The sequence below is a fragment of the Halichoerus grypus genome, chromosome 4 (assembly GCF_964656455.1).
Source record: "Halichoerus grypus chromosome 4, mHalGry1.hap1.1, whole genome shotgun sequence".
Lineage (NCBI taxonomy): Eukaryota > Metazoa > Chordata > Mammalia > Carnivora > Phocidae > Halichoerus > Halichoerus grypus.
Genome location: NC_135715.1, coordinates 17944783 through 17964745, shown reverse-complemented (window position 1 = coordinate 17964745; position 19963 = coordinate 17944783). Strand labels below are relative to the sequence as shown.

The 19963-nt window shown below is 37.9% G+C and overlaps 1 protein-coding gene across 8 annotated transcripts in view; it reads left to right on the top strand.

Moving 5' to 3' along the window:
• The window catches only part of GPC5 (glypican 5), a 1368657-nt gene that overhangs the window by 507813 nt on the left and 840881 nt on the right, over window positions 1-19963 (top strand). The window lies entirely within an intron of this gene.

Genomic DNA, 19963 nt, shown 5'->3' with positions numbered 1-19963 from the left:
ATGTACATATATCTATTTTATGAAAGCATTTCTAACACTTCATCTACCTGATTTGAATTATCTTCGCCTTCGTAGTTTTGACATCCATTTTATACTGTAGTGGCATTTGGAATGTAGGTCTTAAATTTTTGCATAGCTGAAGACATGGTATAGCATTCCGAAATTAATTGTGGACAAGAAAAAATAAGCTTTTCTGTGTCCCTGCATTTGTTCTCCCCACTAAAATCTCAGTTCACGTATTGAAGTGGTATTTTTTCTTTTTCTTTTTTTTTTTTTTTGCTTTTGTCTTTGCGAATACTTCCTGAAAACTCTTGAGCAACTGACAAAACACTGATGTACTGCTCTGAGGGACTTACAGATAGGGGATACCTGTGTTTTCCCTAAGGTGCACAAGCAGGAAGGGCTGAAAAAGAATGCTTCTATACCACAAGACTCAAGAGGTCTGTAAAAAGGTTGGCTATTGTCATTCCCTTCATGATTCTGCTTCTGTGAAAGTAATTCATCTTCACCTTGACTCCCAATCAGAAATTTTGTACTCATCACCAAAAGGAATTATAATACCCTCTTTTTATTTATTTTTATTTTTGTAAAGATTTCCTTTATTTATTTGACAGAGAGCGAGAGCAGCAGCCAGAGGAAGAGGGAGAAGCAGGCTCCCCACTGAGCAGGGAGCCCGATGCGGGGCGCTGGGATCATGACCTGAGCCAAAGGCAGCCACTTAACCGACTGAGCCACCCAGGTGCCCCACAATACCCTCTTTTTATACCCAAGCTCAGATCAGAACACAAAATTCCCAGACTGGGCAGGAATCAGTAAGCAACATTATCCTACTAGGAGAAAGATACCAGGGTGGGATGATAAGCAAAGTAGACACGAGCAACATTTTGAAACTTTAAGTGTTCTGGAGGGGGGAAGATATTGTCACAGTAACATCTGATAAAGACCGGAAATAGAAAGATAAATCTAAATAAGCACATTAAAAGAGGAGTAAAAACATATTCAAAGAATAATAAGAGTACCAATCCACATGAGTAATGCTGTATTTAAGGTAAACCAGAAAAGAGATGACAATGGAACACATGAAAAAGAATCAGAAACTTCTAGAAAGGACCCAGAGACAATTCTGCTGGCTAATGCTTCTTGCAATTTCTACAAAAGCAAAGATGAACCCTTTCCCTAATGGGTTAAATATGAGCTGAGAGCTTCTCCTTGTACCTGCACCTGAACCTTCCAAAGGGAGGATTTACCTGCTGGGTGGAAGGGTGAGTCCCCAGCAACCATAGTTGTCTGCTGTCTTGTTACTTAGTAACAAAGAGTAGAGCATTTAAGAACATTGAAATGGAACTGCGGAAATCCCTGAGGTGCTTAACAACCTTTAAAAGTGGCCAAAAAAAAACTACATCTAAAACTAATGATGTAATGTATGGGGATTAACATAACAATAAAAAATTTTTAAAAAAAAGTGGCCAAAAAAAGTTGGAGTCTGACATTGTAGGTAAACATCTAGACTTTGCTCTAATCTGTAGAACATTGGACACTTGCAGCCTGATTCAGATATATTTTTTCAGTGTAAGGATGCTTTTTTTTTTTTTTTCTTCAATGACACGAAAGTCCAACTCTATATGCAGAGGTTTGGATCCAAACCTAACATTTACAAATTACAGGTTGTCAGTATCTCAAATCCAATAAGGCTAAATTGTACATTAAATGGATGCATAAAAAAGTTTGTTTTGATTGGTTTAAGTATTTAATCTTGATTTCAGTAGTGCACATCAATTTGTATTTTGTGACTATTTTTGCTGTAATTAAATTTCTTCCCTTCCTTGGCTATCTATTAGACAAGTAGGGAAAAAAAAAAAAAAAGAAATAACAGCTATCTTTCACATTTACTGTGAACAATAAAGCAATGTCATGATCGGTCTTGATCCATATTGATGAAATGTTACACCTCAGAATTCAGGCAATACAACTACAGAATGAAAGAAAAATAAAATCATTAAATCTGATCTGTGAGAAGATTAAAAACAAGCCTCCTATAATCGCTTACTGCTGCTGGAAGTGGATTAAAAAAATTAAAAGGCTCTCCTACCACCTCACTAGGAGTTTAATGAAGTATACACCATAAACATCATTAGAATTTTGATAACTGAGCCGACAAACTGATAATTGAGCTGACCCATTTTTTCTTGTAGAACACATCTCAGAATTTCCTTCATATAAAAGCAGTTTTGACTTTATTTTCTCAAATTTTTGAATATTCTCATGTACTTGGTAATGACAGTATAGCTTACCATGCAACTATGATTGCTTATTTACAAAGGTCTGTCTCTATTCATATAATCATAGAGTCATGGCTTAGAGCAAAGTTCACATTAGAAAGAAGGAAGTCACAAATTTAGCACAAGTTCCTTTATGTAAAAATCCTATAAAGGGAAACAAATCTCCAGTAGTCTAAGATTCCCCCTCACTGGCTTTCATGCTTCCATCAAGAGGAATGAAGAGTTAGCCCCAGAAATTTCTTGTACTTCACAAAACAGTGACACTCACACCACTATCAACCTTGAGACCATCAAGACTCATCTAACTTTGCCTTTTATTCATGTTTATATCTGTTACAACTAGAAGCTGAAGACTCACTCTTACTCAACCCTACTGCCCTGCCCAATTTTCTCCCACCATAGGGTCTTTGCCTTGGTTGCTCCTTCCATTCTGTCTAGAACCCTCTTGGTTCTGGTTTTCCTAGGCTTATACTCTCAAGCTCGGCAGATCTTATACCAGCGTCAGATTCTCAGTGATGTCTTACATAACCACGTTTTAAAAAATGTTATCTCCCCTCCTCTTGTTGTTCCTTATCCTCCTCCCATCCCTTATGTTTATCTCTGGTATATATCACTCTTTACATATAAATGTGTGTGTAAACTTTATTATTATAAATAAATTACACATATGTAACTTATTTGATTATTTATATTTCCCTGCAAGAATAGAAGCTCCAAGAAAGTAACAACATTGCCTGTCGTGTATCTCCTACACTTAGAATAGTGCCTAGACTATTAATTTGTAATCAAGAAATGTGTGTTGAATGAATGAATGAATGATATTAGAATATTTCCTAAGTTTATATCACTCTTAGGAAAGATTTTTTAAATGCCAGTAAATTAATTACTTGTAGGTAGTAGAAAAACAAAATCACTCTCAAATGATGAACACATTTGTGCATTCTCAAAGAAACTAGAAATAGTAATATTAAACACTTCTTATAACTATAAAACACCCACAAAAGTCTATAATGAGCAGCTGTATCATACCTGAAGGAGAGGCATTTTCCTTTCTAATTTTTTCACTTGGACAAATGCCTAGTCTTTTTACACCCTTGTAAGAAGGCAAATTGTAGCCGACAGGATCTGTATATTATAACTATGAATGTTTATGGCTCATCATGAAAAAAGGTGCAAATATAGAATAGTATTCTCTGTCTTCTTTGTATTCAAAATGATGGCATAGTCTTGGGGGCGCCTGGGTGGCTCAGTCGTTGGGCGTCTGCCTTCGGCTCAGGTCATGATCCCAGGGTCCTGGGATCGAGCCCCGCATCGGGCCCCCTGCTCCGCGGGGAAACCTGCATCTCCCTCTCCCGCTCCCCCTGCTTGTGTTCCCTCTCTCGCTGTGTCTCTCTCTGCCAAATAAATAAAAATCTTTAAAAAAAAAACAAAAAAAACCAAAATGATGGCATAGTCTTTAAGAATTATCAGTACTAAAATTGGAAAAATACACCAAGGTAATTTAAGTGGACACATGGTAACTAAATATATAGGAATGGTGGAAGGACAGGCATACCTTGTTTTATCGTGCTCCGCTTGATTGCACTTCGCAGATATTACAGTTTTGACAAGTTTTACACATTTTACAAACTTTAGTGGAGGCGGTAACTGCAGGTGTGATGGAATTAGCAAGAGAACCAGAATTGGAAGTGAAGCCTGAAGAGGTGATTGAATTGTTGCGATCTCATGACAAAATGTTCATGGGTGAGGAGGGATGAACAAAGGAAATGGTTTCTTAACATGGCATCTATCTACCCCTGGTGAAGATGCTTAGGAAGATTGTTGAAATGACAACAAAGGATTTAGACTATTATGTAAACTGAATTGATAAAGCAGCAGCAGGGTTTGAAAGGACTGACACCAATTTTGAAAGAAGTTGTGCTATGGGTAAAATGCTGTCAACCGGCATTGTATGCTACAGAGAACTTTGTGAAAGGAGCAATCCACAGATGTGACAAGCGTCCTTGTTGTCTCGTTTTAAGAAATTACCACAGCTACCACAGGCTTCAGCAACCACCACCCTTATCAGTTAGCAGCCGTCAACATGGAGGCAAGACCGCCCACCAGCAAAAAAGATTACAACTCATTGAAAGCTTAAGTCATGTACATTGTTTAGACATAATACTGTCACGCATTTAATAGACTACTGTGTAGTGTAAACATAATTTATATGTACTGGAAAACTAAAAAAATCATTTGACCCTCTTGATTGTCATATTTGCTTAATTTTGGTGGTCTGGAAGTGAACCTGCAATATCTCTGAGGTGTGCCTGTGGACATTTTTAACAGTCTTTGGCTAAACCCATTTCTGTGAAATGTGAGATTGTTTCCTAAGCAAACTTTAGTGGGTTTATCTGGAAAAGTTGTACCTCTGTGATAAGCAATTAGCACTTTCTAAGGTTAAGAAATTGTGTGTTTTTAAAAAGTAAATAGGTATCGATTTCCATTTGGCTTGAAGAGTTTTTGAAACTCTGTGTGTCTAGCACAAAAGTGCCTTGCTAGTGCTTTGTCTTATACTAGGCTGTGATGTCTCTCCTACTGCGGATCCATATCCAAGTAAACTCTTGATCTTGTGTCAAATGTAGTGGAAGGCGTTATCCTCTAAGTTACTTCCAAAGAGAGCTTCCTTGATCTAGAAGGGTCTTACTCTTAAAGATGCCTGCATTTTTCAGTGGGCTTTTCACCATTTCACATTATGGAAATGAAGACACACACACACACACACACACAGATGTAGTGGGCTGTATTCATTGATTAATTTATGAGTGTCATAGCATATAGGCTTGGAGAATAATTAAAATGGCTGACTGCATGATCTGCTTATTTGTTAATTAACTTTGTTTTATCACACACAGCATTTTTATATTGTAGCATGCATAATTTTGAATGTTATGAATTATATTTTAATAAAATGAATTTAATCATATTGCATAACCAATGTGAATTCTTCTTTTTAAGCACTTTCTTCTGACAAATTTAATGAGATAGAATAAATTTATATTTATGCTACAGTGCAATTTTATGCATATATGACTGTTAAAGCATAAATGTTCGTCCTGCAGTATGTGTACATTGCATCCCAGAAAAAATATTCTTAGCGATTTCACAGTCCTTTTTCATATCAGGCTATAATGGGTTTTCTGTTAGTTTGCACACCACATAATAGCCAGGCTAGCGTATATATTTTAAGGGGAAAAGGGAAATATTCATTGACATCACACTATGTACCTGGCACCTGTCATCACTTCCCTTCTAACTAATAATAATAGAAACATTGAGATTTTATGGAGAAAAAGGAATTAATTTGTTTTAATCAGTATTTTCATTGGTCTTTTCAAAATAATATACACATGTGGTTTAAAATTCAAATGATATTAACATCATGCTGATAAAAAGTCATTTTCATTTTCAATGATTTTAGCTGTTTTTCATATATAGAGCTATTTTTCATATACATATATAAAAATGGCTAAAATATATGTACTAATTTTAGTAAACTTTTTACCTTGATGTATCCATTTTGGAAACTATCAACTAGCTCTATATTGGGCAATGAAAAATTAGCTCGCACACATTCTACCTTCTCCTCTTCTAATAAAATAATGTGATTCTATTAATTTCCTCCGACGCATGCCTTTGGCTTCACTCTGCACATTGATGTTGCCTTTGCATATCAACTCATTTGAAAATATTTTCTATTCTCCTTATAACTCTTTACTTTTATTACAAAAGTATTGTTTGTTTTCAAATAGTTGAGGATTTTCTAGTACTTTCTTTGGAATTAGTTTATATCGATTTGTTGGACTCGTACCACATATTCTGTATGATATCAATGCCCCAGGTGGCCATATGACCTTGTATATGATTGACCTCAGTGAATGCTCCATGTGATCCTGAAAATAATATGTATTCTGCTCTCTTTGGGGGGAGCATTCTATAAATACCAACGAGATCAGATCATGGCAGTTGATAGTGTTACTCGAGATTTTTGTATCATATCTTATTCACCTCTGTCTACACCTGAATTCACAGGCACATAGTGGATCCTAATAATTGCGTGTGTGTTTTTTTTTAAGGGCAGGGTTTGTTTTTTTTAAAGATTTTATTTATTTGTCAGAGAGAGAGAGGGAGAGAAAGAGCATAAGCAGGGGGAATGGCAGGCAGAGGGAGAAGCAGGCGCCCCGCTGAGTAAGGAGCCTGATGCAGGACTCGATCCCAGGACCCTGGGATCATGACCTGAGCTGAAGGCAGACGCTTAACCAACAGAGCTACCTAGGCATCCCTAATTGTGTGTTTAATAAATGAAAACCACTATGAAAATATTTGAATAAATGCTTTGAAATCAATAATTAAAAAATAACATGTAAGGACCTGTGTTTTTTTCTAAAAAATAAAATAGTGGTAAATTTATATCTTTTCATTTCTACCATTTTTAAATGTAACTAGAATTTTCAAAATCAGAAAGCTCCAAGTATAAAACAATAAATTTAAAAAGTCAGTGAATTCCTATGAGTATAAGATAATCATTTAATTATTACTTTGTGTTCATTTATTGAATGTTGTAGAATATGCCCTTTATATAAATAAGGGCAAATGAGGTCTTAAAAATAAATGAATGATAATAGTGAGTGCTCAAATAGCACTCACTGCTTGTTACATTACAAAATAAATTAAGAGGAATGCTCTTCTATGTGTTTAAATTAATTTTTAATTTAGTGCCTATTTTTGCCAAGAATGGTGATAGGCTTTCATAAGATACTGTCTTGCGAATTCATAGAATGTTAATATGATGCTGAGTAAAATTTGACTTGTGTTTTATTTTACTTAGACTTTCCCACTGCCTAACATAGTGTCTGGTGAACAACAGTATCTCAGAATTGTTTCTGAATGAGCGAAGAGATGATGGGGTTAAATTTTCCAAGTGTTTGAACATTGGAGGGAAAAATTACATGTCCACATCTCTTTTTCAATTTCCTCTATTTGCTTAGAGACCTCTGGTATCGATCTGAGGCCACTTTTTGATGTTGTCTCAAAGCAAATTATATCTTGAATGATTAGAAGAAGCCATAAAATGAATAAAAGATAGGCAAAAGGATCCTAAAAATATTTTTCCAAATAGAAATATTATTCATTCTATATATGAATTTCTTCATCTGTCAAGGAAAAATAATGCTACCCATACAAAATTATTGTAAGGAAAAACAATGGTCAAATGTGTTCACTAAGAGTACATGAAGTACTTAATGAAAAATGTGATGCATTATACAGACTTGAATATTTTATACCAGGAAGTTGCCTTGCTTTTATTCTCAGCAAATGAGAATTGTGTGTATTTTTATTTTTTTATTTTTATTTTTATTTATTTTTATTTTTTTAAAGATTTTATTTATTTATTTGACAGAGAGAGACACAGCGAGAGAGGGAACACAAGCAGGGGGAGTGGGAGAGGGAGAAGCAGGCTTCTCGCGGAGCAGGGAGCCCGATGCGGGGCTTGATCCCAGGACCCTGGGATCATGACCTGAGCCGAAGGCAGACGCTTAACGACTGAGCCACCCAGGCGCCCCAAGAATTGTGTGTATTTTTAATATGATTTTTGGTTATTCAGCCAGTATTGGGGTTTCATGCTTGATGTGTCTATGACATCTTGATTGACTCAGATTATTTATTTATTTACTTAATTTATTATTATTATTTTTTTTACTTAATTTATTTTGTCCTTCACAGTGTTCCTCTGTTGGGAGCACACACACACACACACATGCATGTGCATACATATCCACGCACCCACAGAAAATTACAAATTTATTTTAGTCAAGGACAGAAGGACGCACAATTCGCAGAAGGATGTTGGCCCTCCAGAATAGGAGGAGAGCCAGCATCTCTCCCACTTGCTTTTGGTTTTTATTTTTTTTTAAGATTTTATTTATTTATTTGAGAGAGAGAGAGAGCACAAGAGCGGGGAAAGTCAGAGGGAGAAGCAGACTCTACGATGAGCCCGACTTGGGACTCGATCCTGGAACTCTGGGATCATGACCCCAGCTGAAGGCAGTCGCTTAACCAACTGAGCTACCCAGGTGCCCTCTGTTCTTGGTTTTTAAACAGCAGTATTGTCACTGCTGTTCTACCTGGATCCATAAATATGCCTTAATCCTTTCTGATTCTCTGTCCTGTGATTATATGCCTCCCATCAGAGTGCAGAATTCACTGCTCCTTACCGCATGTCCAGATCTGTCCGTCTCCCGGCACACATGCCCATTTTAAAGTTTTATATGAAAAAATAATGGAATAGGGTGCTTCTCTCCTTTTTCTCTCAGTTAAGTCTTCAAAAAGCTTTTTTTCAAAAACCAATAGGAGCTAAAATAAACTTGCTTAACATCTGAAACTGTTTCCATCCTTAACATTGTTTAAAACCTCAGTTACATGCAATAATAGTGTCAGGACTCTTCCTCTCCTTTAAAGGCAGTATTTATTAAAATTCTTGCTTCAGGTAAAACATTCCTTTTGTTCTCACCTCCAAATAGGTGTTTATCTATTTAAGTACTTTCTAGGCATATTTCAAATGGTCAAATGCATACTTATCAGTGGGTTTTTCCCTCTTACCTCCAATGATTTAATCTGCTGTAATATACATAAATTATACATCCATTGCATTAGAAAGGAGCCTAATACCTTTATATACTTCACAGCTACGGGCATAAAAATTACAATTGTGAACATTAGCATTTCATTTTCACAAAGCAGCTGCCAGTTTATGATCTCTTAGGATTTTATTTAATTTGTGAGTAGAGTTGAAAGTCATCATGCTTACTCAGATCTGTTCCCTGTCATCATACATCACAAATATTCTTTCTAAAATGATACCTTCAGTAGTAAAGGTATTTAGGAACTAAACTCTAGTCTTTTCTTTGTCCTCACTTACTCTATTTTGCCTCCTTTTTTGGGGGGGTCCTTTTATTCCATAAGCCCCATTTTGGCCAGAATATGATGTCTGCACTGCAGTATTATCTGCTCTTTGTGTTGGATTTGATTTTAAAATAAATTCTAATTAAGATTCTTCACAATTTATTTTTTGAAAATTTTCCCCAAGATTACATAGGGCTCAAGAACAAAAGACAGAGAAAAGGTTTCTAAGTGTGATTTTGGGGGGGGGGTTCTCTTTTCCTCCCCCCCAACCCCACCTCCAAAAAAAGAAAAGAAGAAAACTTGTTTACACAAAGAAAGGTTAACAAAGTTCAAGAGGAGGGAAAGCGCTGCTTAAAGGTTTTGTCAGTTTTCTCCCCTTTTCTTGCTCACGGCTAGCTGATGGAGAAAAGTCCAGCCCATTCTCTGGAGCTCAGAAGCAGGTGGGGCAGCACTGACTTAGAATTCCACACTGGAAGTGGTCAATGCAGCTAATCCTGGGGGGGCTGACTGTGTATCATGTAGTCTCACTTACGAAGTGGAAATCAGGAGCTTAACACATTGGATAGTGTGTCATGACCAGTGTGTGCACAGAGAGAGTGGTCTCGGACCTCTGAGCCACTTCCCACCCTCTTGGGGGAGTATAGGTCTGCCTATCGTATTGTTTGACTTTTATTTATTGTTACAGATAATGTCTTTATATACAACCAAAGTTCCATTTGGTGCTGATACATAACTAAGCCATTCTTTTCTACTACCTCAGGCAGTTTAGAAGGTGAACTAATATCTGTATCCATCTAGTCTGTCTGTGTCTTTATCCATCTATCTATATGTATATCGGCACACGCACACAAACACACATAAAACTACGTGTGCCTATATGCATTTGCACATGGAACATGGAAGAAGCTGCACCAAAGTCAGTTTGAATTTTTTTGGTTCTTGGGCTGGTTGGAATCAAGATTGGTGCCACAAAAATTAAAATGTAAATACTGCAATAAAAATCCTGGTTCCCGAATAGGTTTGGATGATCCCAAATTTAAACAGTATTCCCACAGCACTTCTGAGCAGGAGGTGGAAAATCGTAACAAAAATTGTTGCATTCAGAGAAAAGCACGAAGCCCAAGGAACCAGGAGGAAATGGAGAATATTTTCCCAATACACCTGTCTTTCCCGCATAAAGTGTTCTAAATCCTTGTTTTTTCTAAGAAAGTAGTGCATATTATTGTAGAAACAAAGTTCCCACGCAGATATTTTATTTATAATATATATGCAAGTTATTTATTAATAATGTAGTTTCCATTTTCTTTACATGTGTTTTTCTCTATTTGTACATGTGACAATATATATATGTGTGAGATGGTAAAGTCCTGTCTAGAACCAGACTGACTGACTTAAAAAAAAGTAGACTCTAAGCAAAAAAAGAGTTCTCACTATTTTTACTGAGCTAAGCAGAGACACTATCTTAAAAGTATCTCGTGAAATTATTTTCTTTCAGTTTGTGTGTGTGTGTGTGTGCGTGTTTTACTTAGCCTAGCATCAAGCCGAGTGGATATTTAGTTGATTAAATAATCATAGATGCTACAGGCTCTGAGTGCTGTAGGGCCATACAGATAATGAGGTCCAACTATCTCATAAAAATAGTATTCTATTTTATAATTAAATTGATATTTCATTTTCTATAAGCAGGTCTGCTCCGAGGGTAGCCGAAGTCAATCTCAGGATCTAATGAGAAGATACTGTCTTAAAAACTGTTCAGGATTAATGAAAAAGTATTCTTGGTGAAAACCAATGTAAAGAGCAGATATCATGTGGATGACTAGATTTATAAGTTGCTATATCTTTAGAGCTAAAGTAGTAAAACTATCTCTTTGTCCGTAACAAAGATTTCCTCTACTAACATGCTTCAGAATTCTGTGACTGAAAGGTTCAAATGGCCTGGTGTGAAGCGATCTGTTTTGTTTCCATGGGCTTGTAGTACTTTTGACGTGCCATCCTAAGAATTTAAAATCTTTTAAGTATTTAATTGACTATCAGCATAGAGCCTGCCAGTCTTCACAGCTGGCTCCTAGCATTTCAGTAACTCGAGCAGAATTGCTAGGATTTTGCAAATCATCAAGTGAATTAAGTTATAGAATAGGTCTTTGTTGAAATCATGAAGGTTTCTTGTGAGGAGAACTGAGTCATATCTGGGATTTTATCTTTAATGTTAATAAACATATAATTTCCCTTTAGGTGAAAAGTGGAAAAAAAGAGTTATAGAGTTATAAATGACAGAGAAAACTTTTTGATAGTTTTAATTTCTATATATGCCATTTCTTTTTCTTACATAGAGGGTAAATTGCATATTCCTTTAGAAATTGATCATGGCGGTGCCCGCGCGGCTCAGTGGGTTGAGCGTCTGCCTTCGGCTGGGGTCATGATGCCAGAGCCCCGCGTCGGGCTCCCTGCTCATCGGGGAGCCTGCTTCTCCCTCTGCCCGCCCCCTGCTTGTGCTTTCTCTCACAAATAAATAAATAAAATCTTTAAAAAAAAAAGAAATTGGTCATAGCATTTTTTTTTTTAAGACTTTATTTATTTATTTGACAGAGAGAGACACAGCGAGAGAGGGAACACAAGCAGGGGGAGTGGGAGAGGGAGAAGCGGGCTTCCTGCGGAGCAGGGAGCCCGATGCGGGGCTCCATCCCAGGACTCTGGGATCATGACCTGAGCCGATGGCAGACGCTTAACGACTGAGCCACCCAGGCGCCCCGTGGTCATGGGCATCTTAAAGCTACACATCCTACAGTGCTTTAAAGTGTGACGATTTCACAAACATTTCATCGGATTATTTAATTTCATTCTCAAAATGTCTCTGTAAGGTTGGTGCCTATAGGTGATTATAGCTATTTAATAGTTTAAAGGACTGACCTCATATGTGTAACTCTGTCTCTTTAAACATGTCCCGTGACTGTACCGACTCTTCTCAAGGGAATTTCCACAATTTTGCACGACATGGACACTAAACCCACCCATCCATTTGACGAACTGATGACTCAATCCTGGCGGTGAACGGGCTTGCCTGACCTCACCTGTGAGGGCTGAAGAAGACCTAGCCCCGCACACAGCAAGGGCTGCCGTTCAGAGAAATACTTAACTTTCCTTGTTCCAGGGCGCCTGGGTGGCTCAGTTGGTTAAGCGACTGCCTTCGGCTCAGGTCATGATCCTGGAGTCCCTGGATCGAGTCCCGCATCGGGCTCCCCACTCAGCGGGGAGTCTGCTTCTCCCTCTGACCCTCCCCCCTCTCATGCTCTCTCTCTCTATCTCATTCTCTCTCTTAAATAAATAAATAAAATCTTTAAAAAAAAAAAAAAAACTTTCCTTCTTCCTGAAAATACCAATATCCCTGATCTCCTCCCACCTAAAACACCAGTATACAAAATATTTGGCATTAAAATGGATACAACTAAGAACAAATGAAACTGTAGTTGAAGTAATTCTCCAAATTACTTTTGAAGTACTGATTTTAGCAAAAAATAATCGATGTCAAAAATGACAGATGCCAACATGGGAGGAAAACAACTATTCACTGTTGGCAGATTCTTAGTGATAACCAGAGATGCTTAGCTGCTCTGCTGTTATAAGCCGTGTTTCAAAACCAAACACTGTTAATGATGATTAACATTTAAAAAATATCTTATACCTGTTCGTCTTTTGGGGGAAAAAAAATCTCACTAGGGAAAAAAAATGAACTTCTTATGACTCATTAAATCAGTAGCACCACTATAAATCATAAACCTGTTATAAGGAAATAGTTTAATATAGAAAGAGCAGGTCCAGCTGTTTAAATATCATAGAGCATATGGGGCTCAGTAATTGGACTCAAATACGATCTGCTAAATCATTTACAGTTGTGTTATAGTGTTGTACTTCTACGGGGAAGGACAAACTAGTTCTTGAATTGCTGCTAGGCTAAGTACTATTCTTTTAACTTCAGGTGAGTATTTCCCAAGTTAATGCCTACTTACTTGTTGAATCGAGTGGGTTTCCTTTGAAGTCGAATCTAAAATGTATCTACTCTGGGGTACTTCACTGTACCATTTATTATGTGCTTTATTTGGCTTTGGATTTCAGCCTAATATTTGCTTCATATTTTTTGTTTGTTTGTTTTGTAATACCCAAGATTTCTACCTTAAAGCATTGTTCACATAGAATACAGTCTTGTCACTTTAGTAACCCCTGTTACTAAAGGGAAAATAAAATGATTTAGTTTGCAAACTGCTAGAATAAAAAACACAATAAGCTCTCCAAGAAGAGCTGACTTGTGTCCCCAGCATTTAGAATGTGAGAAAGCTACCAGCAGAGCCAGAAAGAAGTCTAGAGTGACATCCCATGATGGTGGTGGTGAGCAATTGATATATGGTAGAATGTGTCCCAATATGATTATATCTGTTCCCTGCAAATGGATTCACTAATACAGCTCTTCATCAAAATTGCCTTTTTTGTTGTTTTGTTTTATTTAAATTCAGACTTCTGAGCCTCACTGCAAACTTCCCCCTCTGATCCAGGAATCTACATATTTATCTGATTTCCCCAGGGAATTTTTACTTTGATCAGCATCAGCATTTGAAAATCGTCAGGCAGTGGAGGCTTTGGGGGTGGTGGGGAGGAGGAGAGGAGGAGATACCATGGCTTGAGCCTCTACACTAGAATAGGCATATTCTAGGTGTACAATTTTTCCCTTAGCAATTCACCTAGATCTCAAAACTGATGTTTTGAAATTAACTGGCATATACAAGGTTATAGTATGCAAACAACCTGTTAGTGATGTTCTGGGCTATGCAGTCAGATTCATTCCTGACCTTTTGCCCTACTCTGTGTCATGGAAGGAGCAGTCATCTGCAGGCTTCATAATCCAGGCTCCTGCTGGAAAGAGGAAAGGAGAGGAGAAAGCAGGCTCTTTCTCTCACTTCTAGTGAATGCCCTGGGTATACTACTCTGAGTGTATCTGCGATCTAATCCCCTGCAGGGCTCCCGCTTCTTCTGGACAGGCTGAGAATTGACAGCTTTTGATGGGTGACCCAGCCCCTAAACTTTGGTAATCCTATCTCCTGCATTGGTTTCTCCATTGGAGGGGAGAAAGCAGCTACTTATGCTGTTCATCTGGAGGTGGACTCCCTGTCCGCTGTTTGGTTTCTCAGTTTTTCTTCACCTTATAACCAATTCTCTGGAATAAATTCCCTTCACTTTAAACACTTAGGGTATTTTGTACTCTATAATTTCTGGACGGATCCTGACTGATACAATCTCAAACAGCAACTTGAAGTTTCCGCAGGGATGTAGTAAAACAGATGAGGTATGCCAATCTCCCTCACATTGAATATCAAATGTGACAGCTCCCGACACCCTTGTACAGTCTATAGAAAATTAGCCATGAATCTATTGTTTACTGATGGAAATTGAAAGAAAAAGTCCTAGAAGATTGGTTGGAAGGTAGAGATTATAGACCATATCACAGAGCAGAAAATGCACCATACCTCCTGAGAAACTTTACTAAAACTAGAAATAGCTTTAGCGTAAGACTAGAGATAAATGAAGCCATCTGGTGGGGACTCCCATTTCCTCCACCATCCTCTTCTTCACTTCTTTTTTTAAAATATTTTATTTATTTGAGAGAGAGGGCACAAGCAGCGGGAGTGGGAGAGGGAGAAGCAGGCTCCCCACTGAGCAGAGAACCCGATGCGGGGCTCAATCCCAGGACCCTGGGATCATGACCCGAGCTGAAGTTAGACACTTAACTGACTGAGCCACCCAGGCGCTCCTTCTTTTCCCTTCTGTTGCCATAGTTGTGGTGAGACCTTATCGTTTCTCAATCCCATCTCTCTACTTGTTTTAGATCCTACCCCCTTCTTGGTAACTTTAAACTCTTTCCCAAGTTATAAACAAACAAATATATCCCCCTTCTTGCCTCTCTCGCCCACTCATCTATATTCAGCTACCACCATCTCATTGTTCCCCAAAGTTCCTGAAAGTGTCATCTGTGAGAACCATCTCCAACTTCTGTCATCCTTCCCCTTACTCCGTAGTCTCTGTAAGCAGCTTTCTGCCCCATCATTCCCCCAAAACCATTCTTACTGAGGTCACCAGTGACCTCTCTGCTACTAAATCTAGTAGATGTTCTCAGCGTTCCATTTGCATGGCCTCTCAAAACATTTTGGCCCCTTTGTTGACTTTTGGCACATTCTCTTCTCTTAGCATCTGTGACACCGTGGTCTACTGCTTTCCTTCATACTCCCCTGGCCACTTCTTTTTTTTTTTTTTTTTTTAAGATTTATTTATTTATTTGAGAGAGTGAGAATGAGAGAGAGAGAGAGTACATGAGAGGGGGGAGGGTTAGAGGGAGAAGCAGTCTCCTCGCCGAGCAGGGAGCCTGATGCGGGACTCGATCCAGGGACTCCAGGATCATGACCTGAGCCGAAGGCAGTCGCTTAACCAACTGAGCCACCCAGGCGCCCTCCCCTGGCCACTTCTTATTCATTCCCCCCCGCAGGATGCACATGCACCTTCCTAATCCCTTCTGTGTTGTGCTTCGCTCCCAAACCTTTCTCCTTTCACCAGGTATTCTGTCCCTGAGGAATCAACCATCTGCATGTCTTTGATTCCTCAGGACCTAACTCCAACTCGTACTTTGCCTTTGTGCTCCAGAACATGGGAAGAGGAAAGATAGCTGCTGAATATTATGATTTTCTTAATTGGAGGTTGAAAATGTATGTACATGATATATTCAATCTCATTTTTAGACAGTATTTAAAGCTCCTAAATGTTTGGCACTCTAGCTTCTCTCCTCTTCCCACCAGATTTTTCAGTGACAACATAAATAAAACAAGATTTTGAATAATAGATTTAATAAGTGTATAGTGGAGTCGATTCCCTACCTCACTCTGAAGGATGAGCTTGATGCGATAGGGCTGAGTCCACATTTACTTCAGCAGAAATTGCTTATGACACAGACCAGAGTGGTGGAAACAGCACTAACTTACAAAACATGAAACCAGGGAAATTTACCACAGCTTGCTGCTAATTGTTGTGACCACTGGCCTTGATTTCTTCTTTGAAAAAACAAGAGGATTATTTTGTCATAACTAAAAATTTGAAACAACCCAAATACCCATTAACATATAAATGAACAAATAATTGATGGTATACTCATAAAATGGAATATTATATAGCAAAGAAGATGGAGAAATTATACCCTCCCCCCCCCCCGAAAAAACACAAACAAACCATGGAGCATGGATAATTCTAGTATGTGTAATGCTAAGCTAACAAAACAAGAAAAAAAAATATATATACAATACAACCTCATTTAAAAAATGTATCAATTTTTATATGATAAAACTAAATTATATTAAGGATGAATCCATATATAGCAAAATAAAAAGCAAATCAGGAAATTATAAAATTATGATAATGTTAAGAAAATTGTTTTGTACTAGTGTGAGAACAGGGGTTTTTATAGGGAATGAATAAGTTGGGGGTTTTTGGGGGTACAAATATTCTATTTCTTGGGCTGAGCTATGTTCACTTTATACTTACAATGTTAAAATAAACACTTTGTTTTATTCAATCTCCTATTTGCACATTTTGTTTATGATAAAACATTGATTTTTTTTAAATACTATTTTAAAAGATTTTTTTTTATTTATTTGAGAGAGAGAGATAGTGACAGAGAACATGAGCAGGGTTGGAGAAGGAGAAGCGGGATCCCAGTTGAACAGGGAGCCTGGGATCATGATCTGAGCCAAAGGCAGACGTTTAACCTACTGAGCCACCCAGGTGCCCCAGAAACATACTTTTTTTAAAGAAAATTCACATAATAGTAAACCTTAAGATCTGTTAAACTTAAGATCTACTGAAAGTTTAACATTTTATGAATCTGTAAGTACTTTTGAAATTATTATTTGCCTCAGTCAGTTTTATATATCACATCATGCAATACAAGCAAAAGCCTGTGTATACTATCTCAGTACACATGCATACATGATAGTTTTCATATTCTGTTATAGTAAATTTTATCCCCCAGATCTGCAGGTAAAAAAAAAAAAAAAATAGAAACCCACTCAGCTGAATTCAGTCAAGAATTATGGTTTATTTGACCCACAAAATAGGGGCTTACACAGCATTTAAATATATTTTTTAAAGATTTTATTTATTTGTCAGAGAGAGAGACAGCACAAGCAGGGGGAGAGGCAGAGGGAGAGGGAGAAGCAAGCTCCCTGCTGAGCAGGGAGCCGGATGCGGGGCTTGATCCCAGGACCCAGGGATCATGACCCGAGCCAAAGGAAGACGCTTAACTGACTGAGCCATCCCCAGGCATCCCATGTTTAAGTACTTTGAAATTTGTGACCAACATTCAAAGAAATGGGAAATCTCCTTTCAAAAATCCAGGAGACTCTTGTATTCAAACATTTTAGAGACGAGTCCAAACTGGACCCTTCCTCCCAGAGGACAAGAACCTGCTCCCCCTTCGGCTGGTGCCTGGGACTTGGAGCTTTCCTCGGGGCCAAATCCCCTGTCTCACTTCCTGTCACTGAGAGTGTCCGTTTCTATTCAACATTGTGGTAGACTGTTGGTATAGATACCATTTTGGGTTTTTTTGTTTGTTCTTGTTTTGTTTTTGTACACAGGTGTTTGATCATTCGTTAACTTATTCTGTCCCAGTAGACATTTTAGTTGGGATCACTACCCCAACTTCTGCTTGTGCCAGTCTGCCCCCTTGCATTAATTGTGGTTCTTACGGCTCTGCCTTTGGAGAAAAACCACCTATTTGTACATTTTGGATAAATCATCTCATCCAGGAAATGAGATTAGCGATTCTTGAACTGAAAAATAATCCATTTATTTAGAAGCCTGTCTTTCCAATGTGCTGTAGAAAATAAGAGAATTAAAAAGTTTAAGTCTTCTTCAAATTTTTTTCTTAAAATATATCCTTACATGGCAGATGTTTCTTTCTGAAAAACCATTAAAAAACAATGTTCTCCAAAGCTACCTGATTTAGTGAGGAGCTTTTGTGTTCCCTGCAGAGAGCTGAGCTCAAGTCTTCTATTCAGTTCTTAATCTTACAGCATTTATTCTCTTTCAAAACTTTCCAATTTGCCAATTCATTGGATTTTGTTTATCACCTTTTCTACAAAAGCCCATTTGTTCATTGACAGTTTCATTCTAAGTTAAAACCAAAGTAAGGCTGATTAATGAATATTCAAACTGGCCCCAAGGGCTCTTGTTAGCTTGATAGTTCTATCGCATCAACCATATGTAAAATCTATCTTCCATTTAAATGTGACTGTCAGAGATTATTTATTACTCTATCCTCTATTAGTCTTGATTAACAGGAAGTTTTTGATTAAGCAAGGCCTTCTCATCTCTGACTGCTTATACACCAAACATTCTTTTGCTGTGGATTTGACATATTAATGGAAAATTGGCATTTATTTGTTTCATCTTCCTTGTAAATTTGGTGCAAAGCAAATGAAACTTACTTAGCTGGACCAAGATCTTATGTTATGGGATAGCATGACACAAGAACGATCCTGCATTTTTTTTTTTTTTTTTTAAAGATTTTATTTATTTATTTGACAGAGAGACAGCGAGAGAGGGAACACAAGCAGGGGGAGTGGGAGAGGGAGAAGCAGGCTCCCTGCAGAGCAGGGAGCCCGATGCGGGGCTCGATCCCAGGACCTGGAATCATGACCTGAGCCGAAGGCAGACGCTTAACGACTGAGCCACCCAGGCGCCCCACGATCCTGCATTTTTACAAAAGGTACTTCGATGTCTCATTATTGGCCAAAATAAATAGTATGTTCTTGTTCAAGTTTTATCAAATATTATAAAATTGACTACTCTTAAAGGGCTTTCTTGGTTTCTCTTTTATGAACACTGGAAAGGTCATCCGTGATAAAAACAGAAGCTGATTTCATGCTATTTGAATCAATGTGCGAGAAGAAAATGAAAATAAGCCTTAGTCTTACTATACAGTAGATTTTACTTTCAACTTCATTTGTTCTCTGTGCTTATTATTTACCGACCCTTCCACTGAGCTTCTGCCTACTCCTCTCTCAAATTGGATATCCAAGTGGAAACTCAAACTTACCGTATCTCAAACACAATTCTTGATTTTCTGCTCAACCTGCTTCTACATCAGTCGAGCATCTCCATTTATTGCATGAGTATTTATACAGGTGCTCAGACCAAAGCTTTGTTAAACACAGATCTGTTAGGCTCCTTTTCTTTTCTTAGTTCATCAGAAAGTACCTTCAGTATATTTGCAACATTTAACAGTTCTCTCCAACTTTTCTGTTGTGTACTGAATGTTTGCATGCCCCCACCTCCAAATTCCTATGATGCAGCCCTAACCCTTAATGTGATGCTATGGAGAAAGGAGGCTGTTAGAAGGTAATTAGGGTTACATTGACTTATAAGGGCAGGGCTCTCATGATGGTCTTTAGAAGAGATCTTTTTTTTTTTTCTTCCATGTGAGAACACAGTGAAAAGTCATCCGTCCAGATGTGAGCCAGGAAGAAAGTTCCTTAGAACCTGACCATACTGGCACCCTGATCTCAGACTTCTAGGATAGCACTGCAAGGAAATAGATGCCTGTTGTTGAAACAAATCCAATCTATGGTGCATTGTTAATGGCAACCCGAGCAGACTGAGATTTCTTCTCATGGTGCTCTAATTATTTCTCTGCCATCTCTCACACAGAACAC